General features: G+C 39.4%; 1 pseudogene; it reads left to right on the top strand.

Annotated features, from left to right (window-relative positions):
* Positions 1-15,609, top strand: part of LOC107923998 (E3 ubiquitin-protein ligase HEL2-like) — a 31,303-nt pseudogene that overhangs the window by 5,387 nt on the left and 10,307 nt on the right.

Raw genomic sequence — 15,609 nt, 5'->3', positions numbered from 1 at the left:
ACAACCTCCACCTAGGCCGAATCTTAACTCATCCTCATGCCTCATCACCACAACATCAAACATCAACCAAGAATGATGCATCCATGGTCAAGTGCCATTTCCATCACATAGCAAGATTTAGACCATGGGCTAGGTAGAACTCAAGCTAACAACTAAAACATGCATGCATCTCATGGAACATCATCAAACATACCTTAGCCTAGCTACATGCATGGCCGAATCTCTTCACCTTTCTTCTTCTTTCCTCCTTAAAATTTTTGGCCAAGGATGAACCAAAGGATGAGAAATTTTTTTTCTTTGTTTTTCTTTCTAATTTAGGCTAAATGAAGGTGAGAAAGGATGAACACAAATTTTTCTCCTTTCTTCTCTTTAGCTCACGGCAATGGGGGGGGCAACCACACATTTTTTTTTCTTTTGTTTCCATTTCTTTATTACCCATACTCCTTATTTTATTCTTCCATTAACAAAACATGTTTCATGACATGTTTTGCCCATCATTCCTTGTCATGGCCAGCCACTACTCATTAGGGGGGAATTTGACATGCAAGTCCCCCTTTGTCCACATGCACTAATAGGTCCTCACACATTGACCTATCACATTTTAGAATTTTCTCACATAAGTCCTATTGACTAAATTCACATGAAATCAACCAAATTGAAGCTTGAAATTTTCACACATTCATAATTACATATTCTAGACAATAAGTATCACATTTAAACATTTCGGTGACTCGGTTTAGCGGTCCCGAAACCACTTTCCGACTAGGGTCAACTTTGGGCTGTCACAACTCTCCCCCACTTAAGAAATTTTCGTCCCCGAAAATCTTACCGGTAAATAGGTTTGGGTATCGTTCTTTCATCGAGCTCTCGGTCTCCCAAGTAGCTTCCTCGATCCCGTGTTTGAGCCATAACACCTTTACTAGCGGAACTCTTTTGTTTCGCAACTCCTTCACTTCACGAGCTAGGATACGCATCGGTTCTTCTTCATAGCTCATGTCGACTTGAATTTCAACCTCTGATGGGCTAATTATGTGCGATGGATCAGATCGATAGCGTCGAAGCATCGAAACATGAAAGACGTCATGAATCTTTTCAAGCTCCGGGGGCAAAATCAATCTATACGCAACTGGACCAACTCGTTCGGATATTTCGTACGGCCCAATGAATCTTGGGCTCAACTTGCCCTTACGGCCGAACCTGAGTATCTTTTTCCAAGGTGAAACCTTAAGGAACACTTTGTCTCCCACCTGATACTCGATGTCTTTTCGTTTCAAATCTGCGTACGACTTCTGACGATCCGTGGCTACCTTCAGACTTTCACGGATTACCTTTACTTTCTGCTCAGCATCTTTAATCAAATCAACTCCGAAAATTTTACTTTCACCGAGCTCGGTCCAAAACAATGGTGTACGGCATTTACGACCGTACAAAGCCTCATAAGGTGCCATCTTAATACTTGATTGAAAACTATTGTTGTAAGCGAATTCAATCAAAGGTAAATACCGTTCCCATGAACTACTGAACTCGAGGATGCAACATCTCAACATATCCTCAAGTATCTGAATTATCCGCTCGGATTGACCATCGGTTTGGGGGTGAAAAGCAGTGCTAAAATGCAGCTTGGTACCCAGAGCTTCTTGCAATTTCTTCCAAAATCGTGAGGTGAATCTCGGATCTCTATCCGACACGATAGAAACAGGTACCCCGTTTAATCTCACAATTTGATAAACGTACAATTTAGCTAGTTTATCCAATGAAAAATCCGTACGTACGGGGATGAAATGAGCCGACTTAGTCAGTCTATCAACAACAACCCATATCGCATCCTTCTTACTTGCTGACAAGGGCAGTCCGGACACAAAGTCCATTGTGACTCGATCCCATTTCCACTCGGGTATCATGATCGGCTGGAGTAATCCTGAAGGCACTCGATGTTCCGCTTTCACTTGTTGACATATCAAACATCTCGAAACAAAGTCGGAGATGTCCCGTTTCATACCATGCCACCAAAATTGACATTTCAAATCGTTGTACATTTTCGTACTCCCTGGGTGAATTGACATTCGGCTACAATGGGCTTCGTTCAGAATCATCGAAATGAGTTCCGAATTCCTTGGAACACACAACCGATTTCTGAACCTCAAACAATCATCATCATCAATTTGAAACTCCGATTCCTCGTTCGGAAAACACTTAGCTCGTTTTGCAACCAATTCATCATTGACTTTCTGAGCTTCACGAATTTGGTGAGTCAATAATGGTTTAGCTTTTAATTCAGCTACTAACACACTGTCTGGTAGAACAGACAAATACACGTTCATCGCTCGTAAAGCAAACAATGACTTTCGGCTTAAGGCGTCCGCAACCACGTTAGCCTTTCCCGGGTGATAATCAATGACAAGCTCGTAATCTTTCAACAACTCAAGCCAACGTCTTTGTCGCAGATTCAAGTCTCGTTGAGTCATCAAATATTTGAGACTTTTGTGATCCGAAAATACATGGCACTTCTCACCAAACAGATAATGTCGCCATATTTTTAAAGCAAACACGATGGCAGCTAGTTCGAGATCATGGGTCGGATAATTCCTCTCGTGTGGCTTCAATTGTCTCGACGCATAGGCCACGACTCGACCTTCTTGCATCAATACGCAACCCAACCCAAGTAGGGATGCGTCACTATAAATGACAAACTCTTTACCTGATTCGGGTTGCACCAAAATTGGAGTTTTAGTCAAATGAGTTTTCAGTTGGTCGAAACTTTTCTGACATTTCTCCGTCCACTCGAACTTAACATCCTTTTTGAAGTAGCTTCGTCATTGGCGTGGCTATCATCGAGAAACCTTTCACAAATCGTCGGTAATAACCGGCGAGCCCCAAAAAGCTCCGATCTCAAATCTATTTTTGAGAACACTGAGGCTCCCTTCAGTTGGTCGAACAAATCATCGATGCGCGGCAACGGATAATTGTTCTTTATCGTCACTTTATTCAGCTGACGATAGTCAATGCACAACCTCATGGTTCCGTCCTTCTTTTTCACGAACAATACTGGTGCACCCCAAGGTGAGAAACTTGGTCGAGCGAAACCTCTATCCGTCAGTTCTTGCAACTGAGCTTTCAACTCCTTTAACTCGGTTGGTGCCATACGATACGGAGCTATCGAAATCGGCGTAGTCCCAGGTACAAGCTCAATACCAAACTCTACCTCCCGAACAGGTGGTAAACCCGGTAATTCTTCCGGAAAAACATCCGGGTATTCACAAACCACCGGCACAGATTCGGGTTTCTTTTCTAATTCTTTGTCACCAAGTACATACGCAAGGTATGCTTCGCACCCTTTTCTTACATATTTCTGTGCCAACATTGCTGATATTACAGCTGGCATCCCCTCCAAGTCCGCAGACTCAATTCGGACTACTTCGTTATTTGCGCACCTCAAATCAATAGTCTTGCTCTTGCAATTCACAATCGCATCATGCGCGGTCAACCAATCCAAACCAAGGATAACATCAAATTCATCAAACGGCAAAAGCATCAAGTCCGCCGAAAAATAGGAACCTCGAATTTCCAGGGGACATTTCTTACACACTTTGTCGACAAGCACGTAACGACCCCAGGGATTTGACACCCGAATTACGAACTCAGTAGACTCAATAGGTAAAGTCTTACTGGATGCTAAGGTTTCACATATGTAAGAATGAGTAGAACCGGGGTCAATCAAAGCAATTACATTAGTATCAAAGAGAGTGAATGTACCAGTAATAACATCAGGCGAAGAAGCATCCTCGCGGGCACGTATAGCATAAGCTCTAGCAGGCGCACGGCCTTCGGATCTGGTTATATCATCTCTAGATCCTCTCTGACCACCACTAGCATTGCCCATATTTCCAGATGGTCTACCTCGAGCAGTGGTAGCACCCGGTCTCCCACTCTGATTTGCATTCTGTCCCGACAACCTCGGGCAATCTTTAATGAAGTGGTCAACTGATCCGCATTTGTAACAGGAGCGGTCAGGAAATCTACAACTCCCCGAATGCCATTTACCGCAATATCGGCATTTCGTCCTGTCTCGACGTTCATTCCCAACACTGGCGACCGAAGTGCCTCGTGTACCCACAGGGGGTCGATCACGATCTCGTCCAAAAAGGCCCGAAGTGCCTCTAAACTGGCCCGCATCATCTCAAAATCTCTTCGATGTCTGTTGAAGAGACCTTCCCGAGGATCTTTTACGAAACTCTCCAGTTCCCTCATCAACTCTTTACTTTTCTTTTCTAAGCTCTTCGGCTTTACAAGCTCGTTCCACAAGTACCACGAACTCTCGTATTTCAAGAATGCCAACGAACATTTTTATATCTTCATTCAGCCCATCCTCGAAGCGTTTACACATAATAGCTTCGGACGAAACACATTCCCGAGCGTATTTGCTAAGTCTAACAAATTTTCGCTCGTAATCAGTAACCGACATGGAGCCTTGCTTAAGCTCAAGAAATTCCTTCCATTTTTGATCAACAAATCTCTGACTGATATACTTTTTCCGAAACTCAGTTTGGAAAAACTCCCAAGTTACTTGCTCTCGGGGCACAACAGAAGTCAGAGTACTCCACCAATAGTAGGCAGAATCACGTAGCAAGGAGATAGCACACTTTAGGCATTCATCGGGTGTACAAGATAGCTCATCGAGTACCCGGATAGTGTTGTCCAGCCAAAATTCAGCTTGCTCGGCATCATCGCTATCCATAGCCTTAAATTCAGTAGCCCCATGTTTTCGGATTCTGTCAACTGGGGGCTTATTTGACCTTATTTGGTCCGTTACCGGTGGTATTGTAGGTGCGGGGGTAGTATTTGTCGGGAATGGAGGTTGTGGAACAGCCATATTAGTTCGAATGTATTGGTTAAACCAATCATTCATCACGCTATAGAATGCTTGTCTAGCTTCATCATTCGGATTACTAGCATTAGGTTGAGAGTCTGCCGGCACTGTCCCTTGTGCGGGAGCAGGCGCTACACTCTCAAGATCATCAGCTACCTCTCGGTCACGATCGGGATCCATTACCATAAATAAACACATTTACAATTGTCAGAAATCACCACACTATCAAGTAATCACATAAAATGGCATGTATAGCTAGACCCAAAACATTACGGTAGTCCTAGAATCGACTAAACCGTAGCTCTGATACCAATAAAATGTAACACCCCGAACCCGAGACCGACACCGGAGTCGGACACGAGATGTTAACAAACTTTGAAAAATTTCCTTCCAGACACTGCCCAGTCTGAGTACTAGTCGCTTCAAAAATCATATCTTGAGTTTCACAACTCGGAAATCAGTTTGTTGATTTTTCCCTGAAACTAGACTCATGTCCCCACCTATGTATTTTTTTCTAGAATTTTTGGTTGGGCCAATTAGTACAGTTTATTAGTCAAAGTCTCCCATGTTACAGGGGTCAACTACACTGACCTTTTCCCATTACGACTTGGATATCTCTCTGCACAGAGCTTCAATACTGATGCCGTTGTTTCTATGGAAACTAGACTCAGAGAGGAATCCATACATATATGGTATGACCCCTAATTATCTCTTGTCAATTTATAGTGAATTTCCAAAGTCGGAATAGGGAATCCAGAAACTGTTCTGGCCCTGTTCCACCAGAACCCGAATATCTCTTACTGTACTATTCATATAATTGTTTCGTTACTTTCATATGAAAGTAGATTCATCAAGGTTCGATTACATAATTTAATCACTATTTAATTCCACTCCTACGAATTCTTGTGGTTTTTCCAATCCACACCACTGCTGCTATCAGCCTCTGCTTTCAAAGTAAACTTTACCTATTTTCGGGGTTTCATGGACCAACTAGGGCCTTGTCATACATATGCCCACATATGATCATACTTAGCCATTCCAATGGCTGATCATTTGCTCAACACTTCCATTCCAACTATAGTTACATCATGAAACCATCTATACATTCATAAACACGAATGGTCTAATGCCATACTCCACTTCTACAAGCCATTTTCGCATGGCTGTACACTTATACATTTCATAAAGTACTCGAAAAACAACAATGGGTAGTCCTATACATGCCATATCAAGATTCAACCAAAATAGTACCCAAAAGAGCCTTTGATAGTGTGGGCGACTTCGACTTCAAGATCCCGAGTCCGATAGCTGGAGAACCAAAAATCTATAAAACAGAGGAGCAGTGTAACGAGTAAGCAATTTATGCTTAGTAAGTTTTGAGCAAGGAATTCCAGCATAAACAAAGAATAACACACATTTAGCTAAATGAAATATTTCATAATACGCAATTTATCGATATCAAACTTGCTTCACAACATTAACAACCCTTATGTACATACACAATAGACTAACTTAGCCTAAGGCGGGTAGCTCATTTATCAACTGAGCGAACATTTATTTGTAAGGGCTCGATTAAATTCAACACATACGTAACATATCCCCGTATTGGGATGTTTTTCGAGTATTCGCTGGAATTTTACAGCAAGCTCATTCATTACCAAATCACGTACCTTCGGGATTTAACCGGATATAGCTCCTCGTTCAAATGCCTTCGGGACATAGCCCGGTTTTAGTAACTCACACAATGCCTTCGGGACATAACCCGGATTTAATAACTCGCACGAATGCCTTCGGGACTTAACCCGGATTTAATAACTCGCACGAATGCCTTCGGGACTTAACCCGGATTTAGTATCTCGCACAAAGGCCTTCGGATCTTAGTCCGGATATATTCACTTAGCACAAAGCCTTCGGGACTTAGCCCGGACAGCATTCAATTAATCATGCACATTCATATTTCATTTTCATTTGCGAAACTCAAACACAAGGCACATATCGTCCTTGCACATTCGGCTCAATAGCCACACATAGAGCATGATTTAATCACATTGTAATTTAAGCTCTCTTACTCAAGAACTTACCTCGGGTGTTGTCGAACGATTCCACTAGCTATACAACCACTTTTTCCTTCCCTTTATCGGATTTATTTCCCCTTTGCTCTTGAGCTTAATTAAACAAATAAATTGATTTCATCATTTAGGCATCAAAAAGATGAACACAAGGCACTTAGCCCATATTTATACATTAGACATTAAAGTCTCATACATGCAAAAATCATGCATCAACACAACATATTAGCTAATTTCTTTCCCCTTGGCCGAATATGCATGTCTATTTTTGGGGTCGATTTCAACACTTAATACACACATATACACACTAGTAAAGCATCCTCCCCTTTTCATCGATTTAACACATGCATTGCTCATCAACATGCAAAGTTACATTCGGCCTTAGCACACATCTTGCTAGCCGATTCTTCTCCATTTAGCAACCAATGCACATATGTGCTCACACAAAAATGCTAAAAAGGAGGTTCAAGAATCATCAAGCCATCATCACATGCATCATTAACAAGCTTCATATTTTGCATGCAATGGCATTAACACAACCTCCACCTAGGCCGAATCTTAACTCATCCTCATGCCTCATCACCACAACATCAAACATCAACCAAGAATGATGCATCCATGGTCAAGTGCCATTTCCATCACATAGCAAGATTTAGACCATGGGCTAGGTTGAACTCAAGCTAACAACTAAAACATGCATGCATCTCATGGAACATCATCAAACATACCTTAGCCTAGCTACATGCATGGCCGAATCTCTTCACCTTTCTTCTTCTTTCCTCCTTAAAATTTTTGGCCAAGGACGAACCAAAGGATGAGAAATTTTTTTCTTTGTTTTTCTTTCTAATTTAGGCTAAATGAAGGTGAGAAAGGATGAACACAAATTTTTCTCCTTTCTTCTCTTTAGCTCACGGCAATGGGGGGCAACCACACATTTTTTTTTCTTTTGTTTCCATTTCTTTATTACCCATACTCCTTATTTTATTCTTCCATTAACAAAACATGTTTCATGACATGTTTTGCCCATCATTCCTTGTCATGGCCGGCCACTACTCATTAGGGGGGGAATTTGACATGCAAGTCCCCCCTTTGTCCACATGCACTAATAGGTCCTCACACATTGACCTATCACATTTTAGAATTTTCTCACATAAGTCCTATTGACTAAATTCACATGAAATCAACCAAATTGAAGCTTGAAATTTTCACACATTCATAATTACATATTCTAGACAATAAGTATCACATTCAAACATTTCGGTGACTCGGTTTAGCGGTCCCGAAACCACTTCCCGACTAGGGTCAACTTTGGGCTGTCACAATACTCCTGGTGATTTGGGGGTATTGAAGATGGGTAATGACGGTTTGGTTTCGGTTATTGGTATGGGAGATGTTAGCTTGGTGAGTAACAATGGAACAAAGTTAACTCTTAAGGATGTCAGACATGCACCAGATATCCGTTTGAATTTGATTTCTGCAGGAAAGCTTGATGATGAGGGATTCTGTAACACCTTCAGTGAAGGGCAGTGAAAGCTGACTAAAGGCTCCTTGGTTGTGGCTCGAGGAAAGAAGAGCTCAAATTTGTATTTGATGCAAGCTTTGACTTCTCGAGAGATGGTGAATGTGACAGTTAATGACAGCTCAACTGAGTTGTGGCATAAACGACTCAGTCACATGAGTGAGAAGGGGCTTAACTGTTTAGCGAAGAAGAATCAACTTTCGGGTTTAAAGAATGCTACACTAAAGAATTGTGCTCATTGTCTAGCAGGAAAGCAGAGAAGAGTTTCATTTAGAAGCCGTCCTCCTCATAGAAAATCAGAGTTGCTAGAGTTGATCCATTCAGATGTTTGTGGTCCGATAAAAGTAAGATCACATGGTGGTGCACTTTATTTTGTAACTTTCATTGATGATTGTTCAAGAAAGCTATAGGTTTACACTTTAAAGTCTAAAAATCAAGTCTTTGAGGTGTTTAAACAATTTCAAGCATTAGTTGAAAGGGAAACAGGGAAGAAGTTGAAGTGCATTCGTACTGATAATGGTGGCGAGTACACAGGGTCGTTTCATGAGTATTGTCTGCGACAGGGAATCAGACATCAGAGAACACCACCAAAGACTCCACAGTTAAATGGGTTAGCTGAAAGAATGAACCGAACATTGATTGAGAGAGTCAGATGTTTGTTGTCAGATGCAAAGTTGCCAAGATCGTTTTGGGCTGAAGCTTTGAAAGGTGATGTGCCAGATAGAGTTTGGTTTGGTAAAGACGTGTCATATGATCACCTACGTGTGTTCGGTTGTAAAGCATTTGTTCATGTTCCAAAGGATGAAAGATCCAAGTTGGATGCCAAGGCTCGACAATGCATTTTTATTGGTTACGGTCTAGATGGTGAGTTTGGTTATAGACTCTATGATCCAGTTCAGAAGAAACTCGTGAGAAGCAGAGATGTTGTCTTCATTGAGGATCAGTCCATTGATGACATTAATAAGACAGAGAAAGTGGATTCACAAGGTAGTGGTGACTTGATCGATGTTGTAATACCCCATACCCGTACCTGAGACCGGGATAGGATACGAGGCATCACCGAAATTTTCAGAATAATTTCAATTAATTTATATTATTTAGTATTCATTTTCATGTTTCATGTAACATCCTTTTCATATATTCAATTCAAAATATCATATAAAATACGATACAATACTTAAATTTTCATATTTACATGCTCATTCAGGGTATCCGAACCTACCTGACTAAATTGCAGAAATACCAAGATTTAGGGGCATATTGGTAATTTACCATTTTCCCAAATTTCACCAAATCTTAAATTGATAATTTCATTCAATTTATTAATTTAGATAATAAAACAATTTATTCCCTTCAATTTAGTCATTTTTGACATTTTTACAAAATTGCCCCTTAAAATTTTACTTTTATTCAATTTAGTCCATGAGCTTAAAACATGCAAATTAGCCATGCTAACTGAATATTCATATATATTTTTCCTCCTCCTCCTCTCCATTCCACATCCTTAATGTATATAACATTCTTGTAAGTACGATTTCACAATTTACTTATTAATGCTCACATCAATCTGTTCACACGAGTCATAGTCACTCAATTATTTATAATTCGAGCTACAGAGCTCAAAATTAAGATCCGTAAATTTTTCCTAAAACTAGACTCACATATCATTCCACCATAAAATTTTAAGAATTTTTGGTTTATCCAATTAGTACAGTTTATTCATTTAAGTTTCCCCTGTTTCACTATCCAACAGTTCTGACCTCTCTTCACTAAAAATTAATTATATCATAGTAAAAAACTCGGATAATGTTCCCATTGATTTATATTGAAAATAGACTCATTAAGGATTCTAAGCATATAAATTTGAGACTCTAATTAATTTTATCCAATTTTTTTTGATTTTCCAAAGTCAAAACAGGGGAACCCCAATTCATTCTAACCTTGTCTCACAAAATTCATTATATCTCATAATTTACAAATCCATTGCTTACACCGTTTCTTCTATGAAAAACTAGACTCAATAAGATTTAATTTTATATTTTATTCATCTTCTAATTCGATTTCTAAAATTTATGGTGATTTTTCAAAGTTAGTCTACTTCTGCTATCCAATATTGTTTTAGTTCAAGATGTTTATTACCATTTTTCCTCTAAATTTCAAAGGTCATATAATTCAGTCCTTGTTCAATTAGCCCATCTATTAAGCTAATTTTTCTCAATTAACATTTTATTCCATCATTATAAACTATTACACAACCTTTGAAAATCATCATTTTAACACTAAACCTTAATTCACAACTTTTTCACAATTAGGTCCTAAAATCAATTTCTATTGAAATTACTTGATAAAATCATCAAACAACAAAATCAAAGCTTCAAATTCATTTTATTTCATCATAAACAGCCAAAACTTATCATTGATATCTTTTAATTTTGTTCATAAAATAAAAAACTAATGAATTAAACACTTGGACCTAATTGTAAAAGTCACAAAAACAAAAAAATCTCAAAGAAAAGGGTAAGAATTGAACTCAAATATGTCAAAGTAAGAAAAACCAGCAGCTTTCAGACCTCCCATGGTGTTTTTGCTGAAGAAAAATGATGATATCTCTAGATTTTTCAAATTTGTCTTGTTTTATATGTTTAATTTGCAAAATTTCTCATTTTGCCCTTGTTTCTCCTTGTCTTTTTTTGCTGATTTTCTTGCCCAACCGTCCAGCCCATACAATTTGGGTCCAATTGCCTTTTAAATCCCTCCTTTTTAATCACTTAAACTATTTAATCACAATTTAATAAATTTTGCACTATTTTCAATTTAGTCCTTTTTAATTAATTGACTAACCAAACGTTAAAATTTTCTAACGAAACTTTAATACTGACTTAATAACACTCCATAAATATTTATAAAAATATTTATGGCTCGGTTTATAAATCCGAGGTCTCGATACCTCGTTTTCAACCAAATTTACCTGATTAATTCTTTTAAAATCGCAAAATTCACTAATTAAAAATAATTCTTTTAAGTTCGCGCTTGGCCTATAATTATTATTTGTTAAAATTTCTAAACTTACTCGTCGGATTTAGTGATCTCAAATTACTGTTTCCGACACCACTGAAAAATTTGGCCGTTACAGATGTGAATCCGGTTCCTCTAGACTCTTCACCAGATCCTATCCAGGATGATGTGCATGGTGATGTTAGTGGTGACCATCAGACTATAGATGACTTTGATACTCCCATGGATGATGTTGTGAATGATCAACAACAAGCACCTATAGCTCCACTAGCAGTTCCACTTCGAAGGTCTGCCAGAGATCGACGATCTTCTGTCAGGTATTCTCCTGATGAATATGTTCTTTTAACTGACGGGGGAGAACCTGAATGTTATGAAGAGGCTATGGAGAGTGAATGCAAAGATCAGTGGGTTGAAGCGATGAAAGACGAACTTCAATCCTTGCATGAGAACTATACCTTTGAATTGGTGAAACTGCCTAAGGGCAAAAGAGCTTTGAAGAATCGGTGGGTTTATAGGTTGAAGCAAGAAGAGAAGTCTTCATCTCCATGATACAAAGCTAGATTGGTCGTCAAGGGTTATACTCAGAAAAAGGGGGTTGATTTTGAAGAAATATTTTCTCCGGTTGTGAAGATGTCCTCTATCAGAACTATACTGAGTTTGGCAGCTTGTTATGACTTAGAGGTTGAACAAATGGATGTGAAAACTGCTTTTCTTCATGGTGACTTAGAAGAAGAGCTTTACATGGAGCAGCCAGAGGGTTTTGTTGCACAAGGGAAAGAGGACTATGTGTGCAGATTGAAGAAGAGCTTTTATGGTTTAAAGCAAGCTCCAAGGCAATGGTACAAGAAGTTTGAGTCTGTTATGGGGGAACAAGGCTACAAGAAGACTACTTCTGATCATTGTGTGTTTGTTAAGAGATTCTCTGGTGATGATTTTATTATTCTTTTGCTCTATGTTGATGATATGCTTATTGTTGGTCAGAATGCTTCTAGAATTGAGAAGTTGAAACAAGAGTTGAGTAAATCCTTTGCAATGAAGGATTTGGGGCCAGCAAAGTAAATTCTTGGCATAAGATTGACACGTGATAGAAAGGCCAAGAAATTATGGTTATCACAAGAGAGGTACATTGAGAAAGTACTTCAAAGGTTTAGTATGGACAAAGCTAAAGCGGTGAATACTCCCTTTGCTATGCACTTTAGATTGAGTGTTAAGCATATTCCTTCCACAGAAAAGGAGAAGGAAGAGATGCAGAAAATTCATTACTCTTCAGCCGTGGGTAGTTTGATGTACGCAATGGTTTGCACGAGACCAGACTTGGCTTATGCCGTTGGTACAGTTAGTCGGTTTCTTTCTAATCCGGGCAGAGAGCATTGGAATGCAGTGAAGTAGATTATGAGATATCTTCATGGCACTTCCAACATGAAACTTTGTTTCGGCAATGAAAAACTTGTTCTTGTTGGGTATACAGATTCAGACATGGCCGGAGACATTGACTCGAGGAGATCTACTTCAGGTTACTTAATCACTTATGCAGGGGGAGTTGTGGAATGGCAATCAAGACTGCAAAAGTGTGTTGCATTGTCCACCACCGAATCAGAGTTCATTGCAGCAACCGAAGCGTGTAAGGAGATGCTTTGGATGAAGAAGTTTATGCATGAGCTTGGTTTTACTCAGGAGAAGTATGTCCTGTACTGTGATAGCCAGAGTGCTATTCATCTTGGTAAGAACTCAACTTTTCATGCTAGATCTAAGCATATTGATGTGAGGTACCATTGGATACGAGATGTTCTTGAAGCTAAACTATTAGAGCTTGAAAAGATACACACTAATGATAATGGTGTTGATATGTTGACGAAGGCCTTACCAAGAGGAAAGTTTGAAGCATGTTGTTTGACCTCCGGCATGGAGGCATTCCCCACATAGTTGGAGGAGGAGATTTGTTAGGTGTGGGTCCCACTATGTGGGAAACCCATATTTTCTGCCACATATTTAGTGTCTTTGTCTTCTTGGATTTGTCAAAAAAAAAAGAAAAAAAGAAAGCCATTCATTTTGGCTTTTACGGGTGGTGTGGGCAGAAAGTGTGGGAGCCTTTCTATTATTATTGAGTGTCAAATTCTCAATTTAAAAAGAAGAGAAAAACAGAGAGTGAGATTGAAGCTCGTTGGAGAAAAAGAGAGAATAGAAAAATCAGTTTTTCAAACTTGGTGCAGCAGTGATCAACTCTTCGATCGAAGGTCCATCCGTGGTTCGATTGAGCTGATTTTTGGACAGCAGCTAGGCGATAAGGTGTTCTTGACTTTGTACGGTCGGATTTTTCATCTGAGTCTTGTAGCCTCAGAAATACCCATTTTTCAGCAGCTACATTTTTGGTGATGTTCTCTCAATTTTCTCTCTTTTGCTAAAGATTACATATTGTTAGCCTTGTCGGAGTTGAATGCTTGTTGTAGGCTTGATATTGTGATCTTGTAGTCGAACATTTGATGATAGTGGAGCTCTTTATCGGACTCTAAAGTCCCGTGGTTTTTACCCTTGATTTTGAGGGGTTTTCCACGTAAAAATATCGGTGTTTCTATTTATTTTTGTTGTGGTTGCATTAGTTGATTTGTGGTTGATTAAGGTTCCTAGAGAACATATTTTGTGCTATTGTGCTTGCCATAATTTTTGACAGGAGTTATAGGGAGAGAAAGAACACCGGTTGTGCTTTCGTTTTGTTTCGGTTGATCGTTTTCTTCCCAACAATTTTCACCGAGATCATTACCTATGTGAGGATGAGACATGCCTTGCCAAAAAAATTATTGTCTTTTAATCTGAAGCTGAACTAAAGGTGAGTCCTTGGGGCATATCTTTTCGGTTATTTGAGTGTGTCCTTAGTTTAGCTCAATTTTTCCTTTTCTCATAGGCAATTATTGCTTTTTCCCTTTTGTGTCCTTTCAGAGGCATAATACCATTGAACATGGAGGTCGCATGTCTCATGCACAGCGCAATGCTGCTTTACAAGTATGTATCTTCCTCTTAATTTGTGGTCTCCTCATAAGTTGCATTTTCGTTAATTCATTCACTTTTATGTATCTTTTTCGGATGAATTGGTTACTTATTGTTTGGTTAATTAATTGTACTTTTTCAGATACCAACAAGCTTTCGATATCGTCGAAGAAATGATGATACTCGTCGTGGAAGGGAGAGAACATCTCGGTATGAGCCATCTGATAATGACCATCGACTTTCAATGGCCATTGAGGCAAGTTTGGATACGGCCAGTGATCCACCAGCATCATCTTTTACACAGGCGGACTCTGATTGTGGAGACATAAATGATATTTATCCACTTGTCCAGCCTTTTGAATTGTTATCTGCTACAGTTTGTGAATCATCTTCTAGATACCTTCAAGCATTAGGGGGAGGTTCTAGGGGTGCACCTTTGCAAGGAACATCTTTTCCTCCTCTTTCCACGCCTGCCAGTTCCAGTCAACAAACACCTAAACATAGCTCAGATGGCTTGCCTATTAACACTATGGCAGTGCATCTAAGGCGCCAGAAGAATGCGAGTACAAATGTTTTGAGTTCAGCCCAAGAATGGCCAAAAACAAGACACAGGCTTCTACAAGCAGCAAGCAGATCAAGTCAGGTTGCACCAACAACAAATGTTGCAGCTGCAACGTCACTTGGAAATAATAATGGGTTTCCGCAGTTAAGCTCTGCAAGTTCAACTCATGCACATATTCAGGTTCAGTTTCAGCCCACTACAGCAGATATATTAAAAGCATCTGGTTCTCCAATGAGTGGAGGCAGCACAAGTAGGATTAACCACTCTTCATCAGCTCGAAATCTTGCTGATGGCGGATTTTCTGGACCTTCCCTTTTTGATTTTCTTCCAGTTTCTGCAGCACAAAGGCATAAGGTGTAATACCCCTAACCTGTATCTGTTTCTTGTATCTGTTGCCAAAACAGGGTTACGGAGTATTATCAGAGTTTACAGAATAATTACACATAATTCTTGTCATTTCTTATTTATTATCGAGACTATTCATGTTATCCCTTAAATGGATCCTTGAGGCCCAATTTAAGTATTATAAACAAGTCGGGACTAAATCGAAAATTTAGAGAATTTTTTACGAAATTTTAAAAAAATTTCTTAATTG

Source organism: Gossypium hirsutum, chromosome A11 (genome assembly GCF_007990345.1).
Source record: "Gossypium hirsutum isolate 1008001.06 chromosome A11, Gossypium_hirsutum_v2.1, whole genome shotgun sequence".
Lineage (NCBI taxonomy): Eukaryota > Viridiplantae > Streptophyta > Magnoliopsida > Malvales > Malvaceae > Gossypium > Gossypium hirsutum.
This window is presented reverse-complemented; position numbering and strand designations above follow the sequence as displayed.